Source organism: Malania oleifera, chromosome 1 (assembly GCF_029873635.1).
Source record: "Malania oleifera isolate guangnan ecotype guangnan chromosome 1, ASM2987363v1, whole genome shotgun sequence".
In the NCBI taxonomy this organism is placed as follows: domain Eukaryota; kingdom Viridiplantae; phylum Streptophyta; class Magnoliopsida; order Santalales; family Ximeniaceae; genus Malania; species Malania oleifera.
Genome location: NC_080417.1, coordinates 91690057 through 91696817, shown reverse-complemented (window position 1 = coordinate 91696817; position 6761 = coordinate 91690057).

Here is a 6761-nt window from a genome sequence, read left to right as displayed (position 1 = left end):
TGTTAAGGTTTGGGACCAGGCTGTGTGTTCCAAATGACGATGAGATTAGAAGGATGATTTTGGAGGAAGCGCATCGTTCTCTATATATGGTACATCCGAGTAGTACAAAGATGTATCAGGATTTGCACGAGTCCTTCTGGTGGAGTGGTATGAAGAGGGATATTACTCGGTTTATGGAGCAGTGTCTGACATGTCAGCAGGTGAAAGCTGAACATCAGAGGTCGTCAGGGCCGTTGCAGCCTTTGCCTATTCCAGTGTGGAAGTGGGAGCATATTTTCATGGACTTTGTTACCGAATTACCGACAGTGCTTCACGGGCAGAATGCCATTTGGGTAATTGTGGACAGGTTGATGAAATCTACTCACTTTGTACCGACGAAAGTTAGCTACCCTTTGAGTAGGCTAGCTGATATGTATGTGCATGAGATTTTGAGAATGCACGAGATACCGATGTCCATTGTTTCAGATCGGGATCCGAGGTTCACTTCTCGATTTTGGAAGAGCTTGCAGGAAGCACTAAGGACGAAGCTTACTTTCAGTACAACGTTCCACCCCCAGACTGATGGACAGTTAGAGAGGACGATACAGATCTTGGAAGATATGTTACGGGCTTGTGTATTGGACTTCGATGGTAGTTGGATTCAGTTTCTGCCACTAGTGGAGTTTTCCTATAACAACAGCTTCCAGGCTAGTATAGGGATGAGACCGTTCGAGGCTTTGTATGGTTGGAGGTTTCAATCTCCTTTGTATTGGGATAAGGTCGGTGAACGTCAAGTTTTAGGACCTGAACTTGTACAGCAGGCATCTGAGAAGGTAGGTTTGATCCGGGAGAAGATTAGATCGGCTCAGAGTTGGCATAAAAGTTATGTGGATGTTCGCCGCTGTGAGTTGGAGTTCAAGGTAGGGGGTAAAGTATTCCTTAGAATCGCTCCGATGAAGGGAGTGATGAGATTTAGAAGGAATAGCAAGTTGAGCCCGAGGTATATCAGACCATTCTAGATACTTGAGCGAGTGGGTTCGGTAGCCTACAGGATTGTATTACCTCCAGCACTTTTGAGGGTCCACGATGTGTTTCACGTATCCATGTTGAGGAGGTACATGTTGGATCCTTCACATGTTATTAGTTATGATGAGTTGGAAATTGGGGATACTTTAGCATATGAGGAGATACCTATTCACGTTCTGGATCGTAAAGTTCAGAAGCTTTGTACTAAAGAAATACCGTTAGTAAAGATATTGTGGCGAAACCACGAGGTTGAGGAAGCTTCTTGGGAATTAGAAACGAAAATACGCCGGAGGTATCCGCAGTTGTTTTGAGTAGTATTTGGATAACAGGGTGGTATGGGTACGTATGTATGTATGTAATACTCTGTTATCGTATTGTATTTGGTGGTTAGTCTTCAGGAGAGTCCTATTGTATTGTAAGCTCCCGAGGTCACGTATGTATAAAACCATGATTTTCCTCCACCATAAGTGAGGAAATGTATGTATGTATCGTAACCAGGCTGTGTATAAATGGCCACCGTATTCTCTAGAGTATGTATGTATGTATCATAACGAGGCTGCGTATAAATGGCCGCCGTATTCTCTAGAGTATGTATGTATGTATTGTAACGAGGCTGCGTATAAATGGCTACCGTATTCTCTAGAGTGTGTATGTATGTATCATAACGGGACTGCGTATAAATAGCCACCGTATTCTCTAGAGTATGTATGTATGTATCGTAACGAGACTGCGTATAAATGGCTATCGTATTCTCTAGAGTATGTATGTATGTATCGTAACAGGGCTGCGTATAAATGGCTGCCGTATTCTCTAGAGTATGTGTGTATGTATCGTGACAGTTTGGTTTCACTTCAAAGTGAGTATGTATGTATTAGTATGAATGTGTTTCTCATGAGAGATTGCAAATTTCGAGGACGAAATTTTTGTAAAGAGGGGAGATTGTGAGAACCCGAACCGTGATATATGGGTTTATTTTATAAAAGAGGGATAAAAGTGGAAATTGCACAGACTTCATCGACGAAGCCATAATTCGTCGATGAAGCTAGTAAAGAACTCGTCGACGAAATTCAGAGGCTCGTTGAAGAGAAAAAACCGAGGATTTCAGGAAAATTTAAATATCAGGATTTGTTGATGAAATTCTCGTCTCGTCGAAGAAATTTCTGAAGACTTTGTCGAAGAGGATACCAATTCATCGACGAAATCCCTCGAGTCAAAGGTGCTATAAAGGGATATTTTGGGTTGCTTTGGGACTAAGTTTTCCCAAAAGATCTCCCTCTCTCTCTCTAGAACTCTCCCTACACACTCTCTCTCTCTCTCTCTCTCTAGTTTTCTTCGCCATACATCGTCTGATTTGTAAATCCAAAGTTACAGCGAGGATCAGTGAAGGATTCTCTATGTTTCTAGCAGATCGGAATCTCGATTCGAGCATTTTCGGGTTTCGGGCTAAAATTAAGGTAAGGCTTGGTTTTCATTTCTGATTCGGTATATGTGTAGTGGTATGGATTGTAAGCATGTACTGTACTGTGGTTTGTAGGTTTCAAAGTCTCAGTTCGTAGTTTTGAGGACCATAGAGTTCGTAGTTGGATTTCAGGTTAAGGTAAGGGGATTCTATTTATATCAGTTCATTCTCAAAATTAGGATCGATAAGCTTGTAGGTTACGATCATATGTATGTTTTGACTACTTATTTGGGAAAATCTATCAGGTAAAAATGCAGGATTTTTGGGTTACAGTTTTCAGGAAAATTGGGAATTTCGGGTATCATCTCTACTTTGCTTGGAAAATCGTTTGTCTTGTTTAAACTGTATTATTGAGGTGACCGTAATCCATACTTACATAAACTAAATACTTGAAATTGCAAATGATATGATTTTTCGTAAACCAAATAAGTGTGGTATGTATGGTTGTATGAAATTGTTCTAGGTATTTGTAAAACAGCTATGTAGCGGCTAATTACCGTACGCTGAAATGTATAGGAACGTGAGTTCCAAAATGATTCTAGGGATTTGTAAAACAACCAGGTATCGGATAGTTACCGTGGCGAGAGTGGCCGGCTGTATATCTGGGGTGTGAAATATCACTAGTATGTTTCGGCTAGTCACCGGTGGGTGTGATCTACACCATATGAAGCAATGGATTCACAGTGGGCCTAGGTTGTCACAGTGTAGTTGTGCATGTGGCAATGTAATCGTGGTGAGACTGGGTGACCTTGTGTAGTTGTGTATGTAGCAATGTAATCACTATTGGGCCTGAGTCGTAGATCTTCGTAGTTGCATGTGTAGTAATGTAATCGCTATGAGACTAGGTGACCTTGTGTAGTTGCGTATGGAGCAATGGATTCACTATTGGGCCTTGATTGTTGCAGCGTAGTTGTTTATGAAGCAATGTAATCGCTGTGAGACAAGGTGACCTTGTGTAGTTGCGAATTAGTACGACACTGACCATATGTATGTATGTATGTATGTTTTGGGTATCGTATGAACTGGAATGGTTTTTGTGCAAATACTGAACTGTATGGAATTGTATGAAACTGTACGAATTGTTTCAAACTGTATCGTATGTATAGTGTTATGAAGTATGTAAAATGGCACTAGTATGCCACACACTGATATAACATGTTTTCTCCCTTACTGAGAGGTGTCTCACCTCGAATACATATAAATGTTTTTCATGTCCTTCGGGTAGCCGAAACTAGCATCCTAACATTCGGAAGCGAGGAGTGTTGTTTAGCTACTACTAATGCCTGATAGGTACGAGTTTTTGTAACCGGGTTGTTGTGATGGATTTTGTAGACGCCCGTAGTATGTATGGTATTCATAGGAATGTATATCCTTGTATGGTATAGACTCTGGTATGGTACAGTTTATGTATAGAAAGATCGTATTCCGCTGTGTATTTTGATGAGTATGGAGGATTGTATGTATGTATGTAGGGCATCCGTTCACCCCACGGGGTCAGACCCTCTTTGTATGTGGTATCATGTATGTTTTAATTGATACAGAGACAGGTTATCTCACTTGAATTCACCCCCGGGTCCCATTTCCGGGTTCGGGGCGTGACATAGGTCGACCGACCACTTAGCGTTATAAACGTCTTAGTTGACTGACCCCTTGTAGCTGGGCTAATTGTGTAGCCTCGGCCGAACGACCAAAAAATAAACATATCGTCCTTGGTCGCTTGACCGTTTCACACGACCCTTTTTAGCATACTTAACCAACCAACCAAATGACATAAGAATAGCCCAAGTCGACCAAACCTACAAAGTTTTGGAAATCACTCTTAGCACGGTCGACCGACACTGTGCTCAATCGACCGAGCATTGTATATTTTTGAAAAACATAAAGGGGTCAGCCGACCGGCCTTTTGCTCGGCCAACCGACACTTTCGAGTTGACTTTCATTTGGCTTGTGTCGGTCGACCATCGCAAGCATCGGTCTACCAAACCTCTCGGATTGGCCAAATTTTTTAGCGCTAATCGTCATTAATTTTTCAATTAAACTTTTCCAAAATGACGAGCATGTCCCTAACGGTCAAAAATTTCAGGGACTCTATATATAACCCACTCCAAAACGTGATTAGCACAAGGATTAGAAAAAAATATTCTTAATTCTCATTCTTTGTTTGCAAATTATTGCACTTGAAGTTTGATTGAATATTTTTGTGGGCATACATTTATTTCAAAGCTTACACTCTTATTTTTTTTGCTCATACTTGAAAATTATTCTTTAGAAAGTAAGCTTGAGTTCTTCCCATTGTATTTCATTCATAAATATTTTTTTTGGGAAGACTCTCTATAGCTTGTGAATCTTTGCATCCTCATTACAAGATTCAAGAGTTTGTATTATGTTTATTAGAAAATTATTATTGACAAGCTACATCCCTAATATCTCTCATACTTCATATGTGAAAAATACTTTTTGGAGATATTATTTTGGGTTTTTAAGATCTTTGAAAATACACTTACTGAAAATACCTCGTTTGAATCAAAGATCATTTTGAGCATTATCTCTCATATTGATTCAAACATACACACACACACACACACACACATACACACATTTTAGAGAGATTTCATATAAACTCTACTAAGCTTAATCTCCCATCATACTAGAGTGCATTGTGCTTAATTGTTGTATATCATTTGGCTTAGTATAGAAGCATTATCTTTGTACGCAAATTTTTTATCATTGTTGTATTCCCGCTTTGTAGTCGGAAGAGGATTATAGGATTGGTTCAGATACGGTTATAGGAACTAGGAGCATTGTCCTGTAAGGTATACTAGTTATGGCTCAACTTTGAAATATAAGTTGGGAAGTGTCCGCCCCGTAAGGACATTGTAAATGGCATTGCTCCACTGGCTCAAAGCGGGGATGTAGGAAGGATTGGTTGAACCCCGATAACAAATTTGGTGTCGGCTCCTTAATTTCTGCACTTGAATGTTTTGGTTAATTTTTTATATCCTGTTATATATGTTCATCTCATTATCTGTGGATATTATGAATACCTAGAAAAACACTAAGTTGTGTAATACTGATTGTTATATGAACCTAACCTAGGAAGAAATAAATTTTAATATCCAACTCACCCCCCACTTGGGAATACACCATTCCTATCACATATCCCGGACATCATAGCCCGTCCTTGGGTACCAAGTGGTAGGCATTCCATATTGATTCTCCACAGAACCCCCTTGAGACGGCAAACGAAGTCTCCCTGTAGTTCCATTCACAAAGCCACCTTGAGATAACACCAAGACCCATCTTGGCCATACCCAATACAATTCATGTCAAAACCTTTCAACAGGGTTCCCAACTGATGAGCCTCAGTCAAAGCATTCCCAGCCAATAACATGTCATTCACACACAATAGATACATCACTCCACTACATCCTATCACCCTTTTCCACACTGGAAACCTCACCAACTCAGACACTGAGTACATATGCAATACCTCCATTTCCTCCACCATAACATTTATCCTTCTATTTTTCCCTTTGTTGTCCATGACAACTTAAAATATAGTAGAAACCTTGCTACTGGTAGTAATGAATGCATAAAACTACAGAATGCTAAATTTATACCTGAGTGGTGGTTTGATAGTGCACATGGGCCCACCATGATTCTGCTGGTCTCCCAAGTTGAAACTCCTTACAATATGACCCATGTCATCTCTGCCCTGAGTTTGTAGCTCCACCTGCATCACATGCCCATTCGTATCGTGATACTGTAGACTTAAGATAGAACTCCCCACATTTCTGCCCCGAGTTCCTAACTCCACATGAATAACATGACTACTGCTGCTGCAGTTTTCTAGCATTTGTTTCTCTTCCTTTACCTGAGTACACTATTCTATGACTTTATCACTAAAATCCATGTCCTCGATCACCCTTTGTTTGCCACAAGATCATCCAACTTGTATCCACCTTTCTTATACCCTAAAAAGATGTACCGTTCAAACACAACACCAAGCCTAGACCCTACATCACTATAATGGTGCATGTTGACCTTATTGGTCATACCCGATTTTGATCATGACAAATACTCAATGTCTATCAAGTTTGTGTGCAGGTTCATATTGACAAGATCACTTGATGGTATGAGAAGACTTAAAGTCTTAAGACCTAGAATATTTATTCTTGTTATAACTTATTTTATGCTCATTCAGGTTTGTAATGGTAATATAGGAAAAGGTCTGTAATAATCACTGTATATCATGCATGTAGATGCAATAAGTTCAAAAGATCTTAGAAAGACCTTA